Raw genomic sequence first — 12478 nt, forward strand, 5'->3', positions numbered from 1 at the left:
TCACTCTGTCACTCAGGCTGGAGTGTAGTGGTGCGACCTCGGCTCACTGCAACCTCTGCCTCCTGGGTTCAAGTGATTCTCCTTTCTCGGCCTCTGAGTAGTTGGGATTATAGGTGCCCACCACCATGCCTGGCTAATTTTTGTATTTTTAGTAGAGAAGGGGTTTCACCATGTTGGCTAGGTGGGTCTCGAACTCCCAACTTCGTGATCTGCCCACCTCGGCTTCCCAAAGTGTGGGGATTACAGGTATGAGCCACCGCGCCCAGCCATTTTAACGATTTTTAATTAAACACTACAGTGGCATTAAGTACATTCTTGTGGCTGTGCAACCATCAGCACCATCCGTCTCCAGCTTTACATCTTCTCAGCTGGAACTCCTTACCCATTAAACAATCACCGAGGCTTTTAAAAGAGTGGTTTTTGGAGATGGCAGGCAGCCCTCCTTGAGAAGTGTGGGGGAAGTTGTAAGAGAACGTGAGAGAATGTGGAACAACACTCTGGGGAGAAGGGGCAAGAATTTGAGGGGAGAAAGCAAGGGCCCCGGGGCAGGCAGGCTTAGCAAGCTCACCTCCGGGATGCTGCCAGGGCTCCGAGAGTCCCCTTCATGGGCTCTTTCCTTCCTTCCACAGCCACCCCAGCCCCACCATCCTGGCCTCACCCTCTCTCCCTGTAAGGAAACGGTGGGCATTTTAACGATTTCGCTGCCTCCTGCCAGCAGCAGCCCACTCCTGCACCCTCTTCAGAGACTTGAAGTGGGTGACAACTCCTGACAGGCAGGCCTGAGGGGTCTCTAAGTGTCAAATGTCAGGTAGGTGTGAAGTCAGAGCTAGGAGACCAGCTTCTGGGGGGTATGGGAGGTGTTGAGTGTTGAGAGAAAGCAGGGTTTCATTCTCTTCTTGACCCCCTTGGGAAAGAGGCTCCCTGGGGAGCTGGAGGTAGAATCACAGTTAAGGCCTCTTCTGGTCCTAGAGGTTCCCACCAACCTTTGAAAGTCCTGGAATGTTTAGCTGGAGAAGCCTGGGGGTGGGGGTATGAGATGGTGTTTCTCAAATATTTGAGAGGCAGCCGCCTGGGAGGAGGTACCTGTGCTCTGGTGGTCCCAGTGGTGGAGATGGGGGGTGGGAGGTGAGGGGAAGTAAAAGAATAGCTGGAGAGTGAGGGGAGCTACTGAGAAGTGGATATCGGGTTCATGTGTGGAGAAGGGTGACGGACGTCCTAACACCCCGCACAGTTTGAGGGGAAGTGGATGGCCTCTGAAGGAGTGAGATCCCCGTCACTGGGAGGATTCAAGTGAGGCAGCAGTTTAGTAGCCCAACACAAGAGCTCTGGAGTCAGAGAGGGCTGGGGGACAATGGGCAAGTTCCTCAATTGCCGTGTGCCTCAATTTCTTCATTTGTAAAATGAGGATAGCAATGGAACCTGCTCTAAGGGCTTTGTGAGGAGTAAGATCATGATTCTGACACAGTAGCCAGCACTTAGAACGCACCCAGGATAAGACAGGAGTGCGTGGAGGGGATTCTTGGATGAGGTGGGGAGTTAGATTAACTCCTCACTAGGAGCCCCCCAGCCCTGATTTTCATGCAAGGAGTGCCCTGGGGCTCATTGTGACAATGCCCCTGAGTTATCTGAAGTTCGCCACCTGCCACCAAATGGGCAGTTTACCCACCCACCCCCCACCAATGGGGCCTGAGGACAGTACCTTGTGATTACGCACAAGGCAGGGGTTATTTATCCCATTTGACAGATGAAGAGACTGAGGCTGAGAGGCTCCTTGGCTTTCCCAGTGCAGACACGGGAAGGCATGAATGAGATGAGGATTCAGGTTTCCAGAAGCCTGGTCGGGGCCTTGACCTGTTGTGATGGCCCTTATGGAGCCTGGCCCCTGGGCTTCCCTCTGTCAGAGTAGTTGCCTGTCTTACTGGGAAGAAGGCAGGTGTGGTCCACCAGGTAAGGTTTTTATTGAGATGTAGTTTTGCTCTTGTCGCCCAGGCTGGAGTGCAGTGGCGCAATCTCGGCTCACTGCAACCTTCACCTCCCGGGTTCAAGCGATTCTCCTGCCTCAGCTTCCCGGGTAGCTGAGATTATAGGTGCCCGCCACCATGCCCAGCTAATTTTTGTATTTTTAGTAGAGATGAGGTTTCACCACATTGGCCAGGCTGGTCTCGAACTCCTGACCTCAGGTGATCCACCCGGCTCGGCCTCCCAAAGTGTTGGGATTACAGGCTTGAGCTACTGCGCCTGGTCACCAGGCAAGGTTTTTAAGGAAACTTTCTTTCCCTAGAGCCCAAGTGTGGAGCCCCCCCTTCCCTACCTTTGCCCACAGGGAGCCCCTGCCCAGGACTTCTTATGGACGGGGTGTAGTGGGCAGAGCACTGCAGCCTCACCCTAGCCCATGAGGCAGGACTGTGTGTGTGTGTGTGTGTGTGTGTGTGTGTGTGTGTGTGTGTGTATGTGTTTTGAGATGGAGTCTCGCTCTGTCGCCCAGGCTGGAGTGCAGTGGTGTGATCTTGGCTCATGGCAACCTCCGCCCCCCCAGGTTCAAGCGATTCTCCTGAGGTAGGACTCTTATTATGGTCCTATAGTAGATAAGAGACTGAGATTCGGGGCACACAGCTGGTAAGGGACAGAGCTTGGATTTAAATCCGGCAGCCTGGCTTTAAAGCTTGCCTTTATCTACCCACAGTGGAGGGGGCATGGTACCATCTCTGAATCCATTACCTCTAGCCGCGGAAGGCACCTTGGATTTAGGGGCTGCATGTGTTCCTTCTGAGCCTTGGCCAGCACACTCTTAAGAGGAGCTGGCATTGCTGGGGCCTCTGACAGCTGGAGTTGGGAACATCTCACCCCAGGCTGGCAGGCGGCTAAGGGTCAGATTGGCCTATCAGCCAGAGGAATACCTTGGAGTCCCTTGGAACATGGATTCCCAAATGTGAAACATTCTACCATGGCCTTAAACCCTCCTAGGGGGCTTTCCCAGGCTCAGCCCTGGAGATTCTGGCTGAGGAGGGCTGGGCGGAGCCTGGGAGTCTGTGGTGTAACCCCTCCACCAGTGATTCAAATGCACACACAGGCAGGCTGGGGAACAACTGTTTACTCGTAACTGCTGGACTGTGAATGCTTGCCTCAGATTGTCTGGTGGTGTCTGGAGGGGCCTTCCAAGCCAGCGGAGCTCCGGCGGCTGCTAGTTGAAATGAATGTGCATTAAATGCATTATGCTTCTGAGTTTGCTGTAGAGGTGAGCAGGCTGATAAGCTGGGCTGGGTTCCCCTGGGCCACCCCTGCCTGCTGCTGGGTGCCTGCAAGATGCAAAGGGTGGGTGGGCTGGCTGGTGTCTGTGTCTTCTGAGAAGCCTAGATCTCAGCTAGCACCACAAGAAAGGAGACTGAGTCAGGTCGTGAGTTCCTCGTTGCTGGGAATAGTCAAGCAGAGGCAAGGGGGTTTAGTACAGGGCTGCTCCAGGTCTGGCAGGGTGCACTGACTGGCTTCTCAGACTCTGTTTCTTTTTTCCTTTTTTTGAGATGGAGTCTCGCTCTGTCGCCCAGGCTGGAGTGCAGTGGTGCAATCTCGGCTCACTGCAACCTCCGCCTCCTGGGTTCAAGTGATTCTCCTGCCTCAGCCTCCTGAGTAGCTGGGACTACAGGCGCGCCCGCCACCACGCCTGGTTAATTTTTGTATTTTTAGTAGGAACAGGGTTTCACCGTGTTGGCCAGGCTGGTCTCAAACTCCTGACCTCAGGTGATCTGCCCGCCTCGGCATCCCAAAGTGCTGGGATTGCAGGCATGAACCACCATGCCCGGCCCTGATTCTGTTTCTTTAAATTGCATTTATTATGTCCGTCATATTCTGATGGCGTGAGCGGTGAATGGTGTGATATTTGGGGGCTGCTTTAAAACACTCCAACAAGGAAAAGAAAAACAGTAGATGAAGCAAGTGTGGAAAAAATTTGATAACTGTCATATCTGGACAATAGGTGTATAGAATCGATTATACTATTCTCTACATTTGTGCATATGTAAGAATGTTCCAAATTAAAATGACAAATGACTTAATTATTAGAATGTCAGAAATGCATGGTGTAAAAAACTCAACTATACAGTAGGATAGTGGGAGGTCAGTCTGCTCCCCTCTCCCAGACCCCAGTTGCCTCTTAGGACTAAATCCTCTTTCCAGCCTCTTCTACAGCCTTCCAGAGGTTGACCGTGTGTATACAAGCCTATAAGTGTGATTTATTATTTTATTTAATTTTTTGACACAGGATCTTACTCTGTCACCCAGGCTGGAGTGCAGTGGCATGATCTCGGCTCACTGCAACTTCTGCCTCCTGGGTTCAAGCGATTCTCCTGCCTCAGCCTCCCAAGTAGCTGGAACTACAGGCACACACCACCACGCCCAGGAAATTTTTGTATTTTTATTTTTATTTTTATTTTATTTATGTATTTATTTTTTGAGATGGAGTTTCACTCTTATTGCCCAGGCTGGAGTGCAATGACACAGTCTTGGCTCACTGCAACCTCCGCCTCCCGGGTTCAAGTGATTCTCCTGCCTCAGCTCCCTGAGTAGCTGGGATTACAGGCATGTGCCACCACACCTGGCTAATTTAGTTTTTTTTTTTTTTTGGTACTTTTAGTAGAGATGGGGTTTCACCATGTTGGCCAGGCTGGCTTCAAACTCCTGACCTCCCTCATGATCCGCCCGCCTCGGCCTCCTAAAGTGTTGGGATTACAGGCGTGAGCCACCGCGTCCGGCCTGAATTTTTGTATTTTTAGTAGAGACGAGATTTCTCCATGTTAGCCAGGCTTGTCTTGAACTCCTGACCTCAGGTGATCCATTGGCCTTGGCCTCCCAAAGTGCTTGGATTATAGGCATGAGCCAACGCGCTCAGCCTCAATAGTATTATACATTTATTACTCTTTTTTTTTTTTTTTTTGAGATGGAGTCTCGCTCTGTCACCCATGCTGGAGTGCAGTGGTGCAATCTTGGCTCACTGCAAGCTCCGCCTCCCAGGTTCATGTCATTCTCCTGCCTCAGCCTCCCGAGTAGCTGGGACTACAGGTGCCTGCCACCACACCCGGCTAATTTTTTGTATTTTTAGTAGAGACGAGGTTTCACCGTGTTAGCCAGGATGGTCTTGATCTCCTGACCTCGTGATCTGCCTGCCTCGGCCTCCCAAAGTGCTGGGATTACAGGCGTGAGCCACTGCGCCCGGCCACATTTATTACTCTTATCCCTGGATACTGGGTTTCCAAGCTCGCTGCACATTTCTGTGTGTGCATCTGGGTGGGTGTAACTGTCGGACAGGATTCTGTGGTTGGAATCCATGTGACTTATTCATCACCTTAAAGACAGATACTGAGGCTGCCTCCAGCACCCCACTGTCATGGTCAACACCACTGTGGTCATCCTTGTCTATGTCCACCTCTGAATCTTGCCCCTTACTCTAGCAAGCATTTTTTCTCAGCCCACATACATCTGCCTTGGGTTTTAAAATAGCTGCATGGTGTTCCTAGTTTTGGATGTTCCATAGTTTAGCCAATCACCTCTCTATTGACAGACCTTTCAATCTTCTCTTTCATCATCTCACTCAAACTATGAATAGCCTTGTTCAGTTGTCAGTTTGCACACATGCAAGCACATTTCTAGGCGAAAGTCCTAGGGATGGAATTGCTGAGGCAAAGGGTCTGTGCCTTTGTCATTTGCATGGATACTGCCAGAAAAGTGTGAGAATGTCTGTTTCCCACCCATCAGCAAAGCTGTCTTCTAGCACTCAGGTTCTTTGAGGCTCAGAGAGTGGTAGCCTGGCTGGGATAACACAGACAGTGAGGGTTGGCACTGAGCCTGGCATGCAGGAAACTGAACCCTGGCCAGTGACCTTCCCAAGGCACTGCTTCGGCTTCTTCGTGCCCAAAGCTTCACAGAGTCTGGGACCTTCCTAGCAAGTCTGGGGGCCTCAGCCTTTGGAATGTGCCTGGTAATCAACCCCTCCAAGTGCCCACTAGCCCAGAGCAGTGTCAGCCTTGGAGCTTGTCACATGAAAGCCCCTAGGAGGTTGTGTCAGGCCTGGCCTCCGTAGATCCCTGACCCCTTCCTCGCCCCCACCTCCCTGCAGCATCTTCATAAACGGCTTTGTCGGAGTAAGACATCCTTGGGAGCCTGGAGTGGTGTTGCCTGGAGACAACTGGGCAACAGATCTGAGTTATTTATTTATTTATTTATTGAGATGGAGTTTTGCTCTTGTCGCCTGGGCTGGAGTGCAATGACGCGATCTTGGCTCACTGCAACCTCCACCTCCCGGGTTCAAGTGATTCTCCTGCCTCAGCCTCCCCAGTAGCTGGGATTACAGGTGCCTGCCACCATGCCTAGCTAATTTTTGCATTTTTAGTAGAGATAGGGTTTCACCACGTTGGCCGGGTTGGTCTCAAACTCCTGACCTCAGGTGATCTGCCTGCCTCAGCCTCCCAAAGTGCTGGGATTACAGGTGTGAGCCACTGCACCTGGCCAGATCTGAGTTATTTAAAGGAGGGAGAGGGTGAGATGGAAGGGGTGACAGCTTGTTTATTCAGGGATGGATGGTCCTGCTGCTGCAGGGTTTGGCAGTCCCCTCCCACCCCTCGTCTTTCCCAGTGTCCAGAGCCTGGGACTCTGCAGCGAGACCCAGTAGAAGGCCACTTGGAGCACCTTTCTGACGGCAGTAGTGCTAGGGGAGTCTCTGCATGCCCCAGGGGGCTCTGTACGAGTGCTGGCTCGGGGAGCGAGGAGGTGTGGGCAGAAGGACCAAGCATTGGAGAGGAATCTTCTGATATTGATAACCACAACTCCTATTTTTTTTTTTTTTTTTTTTGAGACGGAGTCTTGCTCTGTCACCCAGGCTGGAGTGCAGTGTTGCGATCTCCGCTTGCTGCAAGCTCCGCCTCCCGGGCTCATGCCAGTCTCCTGCCTCAGCCTCCTGAGTAGCTGGGACCACAGGAGCCCGCCACCATGCCCAGATAATTTTTTGTATTTTTAGTAGAGACGGGGTTTCACCGTGTTAGCCAGGATGGTCTCAATCTCCTGACCTCGTGATCCACCCGCCTCGGCCTTCCAAAGTGCTGGGATTACAGGCGTGAGCCACCGCGCCCGGCCCACAACTCCTATTATGAGCTTCCTCTCAGACAGCTATTTGCTAAGAATTTTAAATTTATTAGTTCATTTGATCTCAAAACTTATCAAGGTAGGTATGACTATCCCCATTTTACAGATGTGGAAACTGAGGCTCAGAGACATTAAGTGACTTGCCTGAGGTCACACAGCTAAGTGGCAGAAACCAAATGAAAACTCAGGTCTTGTCTGATGCAGAAGCCAGAACAAACCTCCGTACATTGCTAGAGATGGCAGGGCCCTTGAATGCACCCACGTCTCCCCACCCCCAGCTGACCTGGAAGGTCCTGCATCCTGCCGTGCTGGGTGCCGCCAATCGTGCTTCCCCAGCACCCTGGCCCCACCCTGACCCTGCAGGAAACACAGGGCTCTGAAATGATCCGTGACTTGTCTGCCTCTCCCACAGGTCTGTGAGCACCTCGGGGCAGGGCAGGGTCTTATTCATCTCTGTGTCCTGAGCCCAGAGTCAGGCACATAGTGGGCACTTAAAGAGCATTTCCACATGGAGCTTGGATGCTTGAGCAGCTCTCCTTCAGACAGGGGCCAGCTGTCTATCTGTGGACCCTCACTCTTTCCCCGACAGCCCCGCAGGGACCAGAAGAAATGATCCTTCTTTTTTTGTTGTGTAGTTGTTTACTGTCCTCCCAGCCCACTAAAATGTCAGTTCCATGAAGGCAGGAACTTGTCTGCCTCATTCACTTCTCAGGGGATAGAACAGTCTTGGAATATAGAAGGGGCTCCATAAATGTTTGTTGACAGACTAATTTTTTTTTTTTTTAATTGAGACAGAGTCTGTCGCCCAGGCTGGAGTGCAGTGGTGTGATCTCAGCTCACTGCAACCTCTGCCTCCCAGTTTCAAGCAATGCTCGTGCCTCAGCCTCCCAAGTAGCTGGGATTACAGGCACACGCCACTATGCCTGGCTAATTTTTTTGTATTTTTAGTAGAGACGGGGTTTCGCCATGTTGGCCAGGCTGATCTCAAACTCCTGACCTCAGGTGATCCACCACGCCCCCCAAGCCTCTCAAAGTGTTGGGATTACAGGTGTGAGCCACAGTACCTGGCCTGACTGACTAAATAAATGAATGAAATATTTGTGGAATGAATGAGCCAGGATTCCTCCCTGCTTTTCTCTCCTGATCTGATGGAGCATCTCCCTGTAGAACTTGAAGAATGTTCTGGAACTAGAATCAGGCTCCTGCTACATGTCCTCGGTGCTCTTCAGTCAGGCCCTTAAGTGGTCCTGTGGGGAGGGAGGGGAGCAAGATCTGGTCCCTGCTCTTAGCAACCTCATTGTTCTATGCAGCATGTTCAAACTGCAGGTCACAGGCAAAATCAGTGTAGTGCCCTGCAGTCAGCAATAACAAAAAGAAATAGGATGAGACAGATTAGAGGGCTGGGCATGGTGGCTCACACCTGTAATCCCAGCACTTTGGGCGGCCGAGGCAGGTGGATCACCTGAGGTCAGGAGTTTGAGACCAGCCTGGCCAACATGGTGAAACCCTGTCTCTACTAAAAATACAAAAATTAGCTGGGCGTGGTGGCGGCCACCTGTAATTCTGGCTACTTGGGAGGCTGAGGCAGGAGAATTGCTTGAATCCAGGAGTTGGAAGCAGCAGTGAGCCGAGATTGTGCCACCACCACTGCACTCCAGCCTGAGACTCTGTCCAAGGAAGGAAGGAAGGAAGCAAGATGCATCCAATGCAGTAAGGCTAAGCATTTTTTTCTGAATAACACACATTCACATATCTGTGTAGCCGGCCCCGGTGTAAAATGTATTCCTTACTTTGGGTCTTGATAAAAAAAGGTTTGAACCTTGTGTGTGAATTTGGGAGTTGGGGGATGTAATCCTTAGGCTTAGACCCAAAGAAGGATATAACCAATAAAATGAATAATCCTGCCCATAATATGATGCTGATAACTGAACATGTATCCTGCACCAGACGGGGATGCTTGGGTCCCAGGGCCTGACAGGGAAGGGAGGGGAAGGATTCTGGAGTGGACAGAGATCCCATGGGTAGACAGGGGAGGAGTCCAAGGCAAATTGCCTGGAGGAGGAACCTGAACTCAGCCTCCAAACACCACTCTGCCCTGGCAGGTTCAGGGCTAGGTCATGGTGTGAGCTTGGGTGGCAACAGTAATGACAGGAACAGCTGTCATCAGTAAGTACTGGCTCAGTGCCAAGCACCTTTTATCCTCTAGACTTTCCCAGGAAGCAAGAACTGCTCTTCGAATCATTTTACAAATGAGGAGACTTGGAGCAATGTGGTAACTTGTAGCATAGGGGTCACATGGTGGTAAAGTTGCTGTGGCTAGATCCAAGCCCAGGTCTGCCCTGCTTAAAGCCCTTGTCTTTAGGATTGCACACAGAAGGGGGCTGAAAAAGTGGGAGTGCTGGATGCTGGAGATGGGGCAGTGGGTCTGGAAGGGCAGATGGCCAGGGCAGACAGGGGATCTATCTGTGTTGGGATTCAGGCGTCAGGGATGAGTTTGCCTGAGGCTCAGAGACCACTGGGCTCAGGGCAAAATTGCAGGCCCCAAGACTCCCACTCTGAAGGGTGCACATGATCCCTGTTCTTGGCAGTAATGTGGTCACAAGGAGCAAGGCCAGGTCAGCCCATGTCCTGATGTTGTCCACTCCTCAGACCCAGTGTCCCTCAGCTGTGGCGGATGTCAGGGGAATGGGGACTAGAGGATAGCGGAGAGGGCCTGTTTCCCGTCTTTGATCAAGATTCATCTTTGCTGGTTTGAACCCAGCTCCTCTGCTTTCCAGCAAGTCATTTGTGCCTGTCAGCAAATCATTTTTGGCTTGAGTGTTCCCTTGAGGGAATCTGGGGTTCCCACAGCTCATGTTTCTGCCCAGGGACTGAACTTGGGAGCTCTCTCCCAAGAGCACCAGCACCTTGCTTGGGCCGATGGGGCAGCGGATGGCCACAGGTGAGTCTGTCGGGGCGTGAGTAACAGGTTACTCATATTCTTTGCAGCAGCAGCTCGTCTGGTTTCAGACTGTGGCAAGTGCTTTGTGTGTGCGCTACACGTATACACACATACACACATGCTCACTCATAAAGCCACACTTGCTCCCACCAGACACTTGCACAAACATGGATCCCTGCAAATATGAGTTCACACACGAGCAATACAAGCATGAAAACATGGTGTCTTGGGCGCTTGTGTGTGTGGGATGTGGGTGCTGGCAGTGCTGGTGAAGTGCTGGGTGAGTGGGGGTCAGTCCCGACCTCTCTCCTTCCTGGGATCCTGTTCTGGGACCCATGAATCTTTTCTCAGGGGATTTTGGGCTTCTGCTCTGAGCTTCCAGATTTCTCAGGAATCTTCTGCTGCAGTTTGAGAAGCTTAAATGGGCTCAACTGAGAGTTGGCTTGACTGATTCTTTCATTCTGCCTGGGGCTGGGGAGAGAACAGGATGCCTTCTCTTGGGTGTACCCAGGGCTGCTCTGTGGCCTTCTCTCCTTCAACTTTCAGTCCTTGTTCCCCTCCCAGGCCCAAGGTGGGGAAGATCTGACTGTGAATCTTTCTTATGGTTGGGACTCTCCTAGCCCCATGGCCAGCAGAGAGCCAGGGCTGCAGGACTTGCTATTCTGAGTAGGGACTTGGCAGGCCCTCTGGGGGGTTGGTGGTGGGCTGGTGAGGCTGGGCACTGTGGTTTGGATGCAGTCTGTGGTCTGACCCTGAGGAACCTCCAAGCCCTCAGCCCCCTACCTACCAGCTGAACCCTGAGGCTGACTGTTAGAGCCAGAAGGGTTATGACTACAGGCTCTCCTGAGAACATCTTTGTCATGGGCTTTTCTGCTTGGTTCAACAAGAACACCTACTGTGTGTGTGGTGAGTACAAATGAACATATGGAGACATGCCAGGCACTGTGCTGTGGACCAAAAGACAGGTCAGGCACAGGTAGGACACAGCTTTTGTTTTCTGGGAGCTAGAGAGGCACACAGCCATGGATCCCAGCATCTGCTGGGCAGGGAGGGTGAGGGGAAGCAAAGTGTGTGTAGTTGTATGTGTGTATGTGCATATGCGTATGTGCTATGTTTATGTATGTATATATGTGTGCATGCATACCTATAGGTATGCATGTTTATGTATGTCTATATTGGTATACATATATGTGCATGTATGTGTATACACGTGTGCATACACATGCACACGTATGTAAATGTGTATTTTGCATCTGCTCACACACATGCTGCCCCTACCTTAGTCCTGGCCTAGAGGAGGGCATTATCCTGGAATGTATCCTCAGGATGGCAGGCTTCAGCTGGGGAGTCTGACAGCTGGTGGGATGGGATATGGGGCTGTGGCAAGAGGAAGAAGGAAGGAAACTGTGGCCCAGGATGGAGTCGTACAGTGTGCCACACACGATGCCTGGACATTACTTGCCTAGCTCACTGGCTTCTCAAACACCTCTTTGAAGGAGGATGAAGCCATCTTATGGATGTAGAAGTTGGGAATCTGAGAACTTATATCACTTTTCCCAGACCACACAGCCAGTAAATTGTGAGCCACTTTGAGCCTAGCTCTGCTGAACTCTGAAGGTCAGGTCTGTTTCCGAAGGCCACTATGGGATTTTCTCTGCTGCTGTCCTTTTCACGCACCTTGGGTGGCGCAGGAGCAGGTATGGAGCTGAGAACAAGTCTTCCCTGGGCCTGTTTCCTCATTTGTTAAAATAGGGATCAGAAAAGTATTGACCTTATAACATCGCGAAGCACTTAAGAGCTAGGTGCTAGGGACATGGTGAGACTACCACAATGAGTCATTTCTCTTGTCTTCAGTTATTGTTAGGGATCATGGGGAATGTGTTTCCCTGTCCCAGCCCAGCGCTCTTCAGCCTGACAGAGGTGGAGCCTACACTGCCTGCATCCTGGGGCAACCCCAGCTCGCCCAAATCCCGCTCCAGTCCTGAATGGGGGTGAGGCAGGTGGTAACAGGTGAAAAAAAGGATTTCCCGAGTGTGGAGCGGCGAGAGGGAGGAAGTGACTCACCAACCACAACAAAGCCCATCTCTCCGCGAGGAAGCACCAGCGAGGAGTGAACGCACACACGTGGGTGCGTTCACCCACGTGCTTGCGGGGAGGTGCGGGGCCGTCGGAGTGGGCCGGGCTGGCTGCCGCCTAGTGCGAGTCCGCGCGTGTGGGGTGAGGGGTGGTGGAGGGGCAGGCCTATGGTGCGGGTCACTGCCTGGAACCGCATGATGGGTGGGGGCGGAGGGACCCCTCTCCATCCAAAGCTCTGCTCTGTCGTTCCCCTTTCGCCTCTGGGGGCCGAGGGGCGCGTTTCCTTAGGACCCCGGGGCGTGGGAGAAGCCCCTGCTTGGGGGGACAGTCTGC

The 12478-nt window shown here is 52.1% G+C and overlaps 1 protein-coding gene across 1 annotated transcript in view; it reads left to right on the forward strand.

The window, feature by feature from the left end:
- PALD1 (phosphatase domain containing paladin 1) overlaps positions 1-12478 on the forward strand; it is a 108440-nt gene that overhangs the window by 7930 nt on the left and 88032 nt on the right. The window lies entirely within an intron of this gene.

The sequence above is a fragment of the Symphalangus syndactylus genome, chromosome 4, assembly GCF_028878055.3.
Source record: "Symphalangus syndactylus isolate Jambi chromosome 4, NHGRI_mSymSyn1-v2.1_pri, whole genome shotgun sequence".
Classification (NCBI taxonomy): Eukaryota; Metazoa; Chordata; class Mammalia; order Primates; family Hylobatidae; genus Symphalangus; species Symphalangus syndactylus.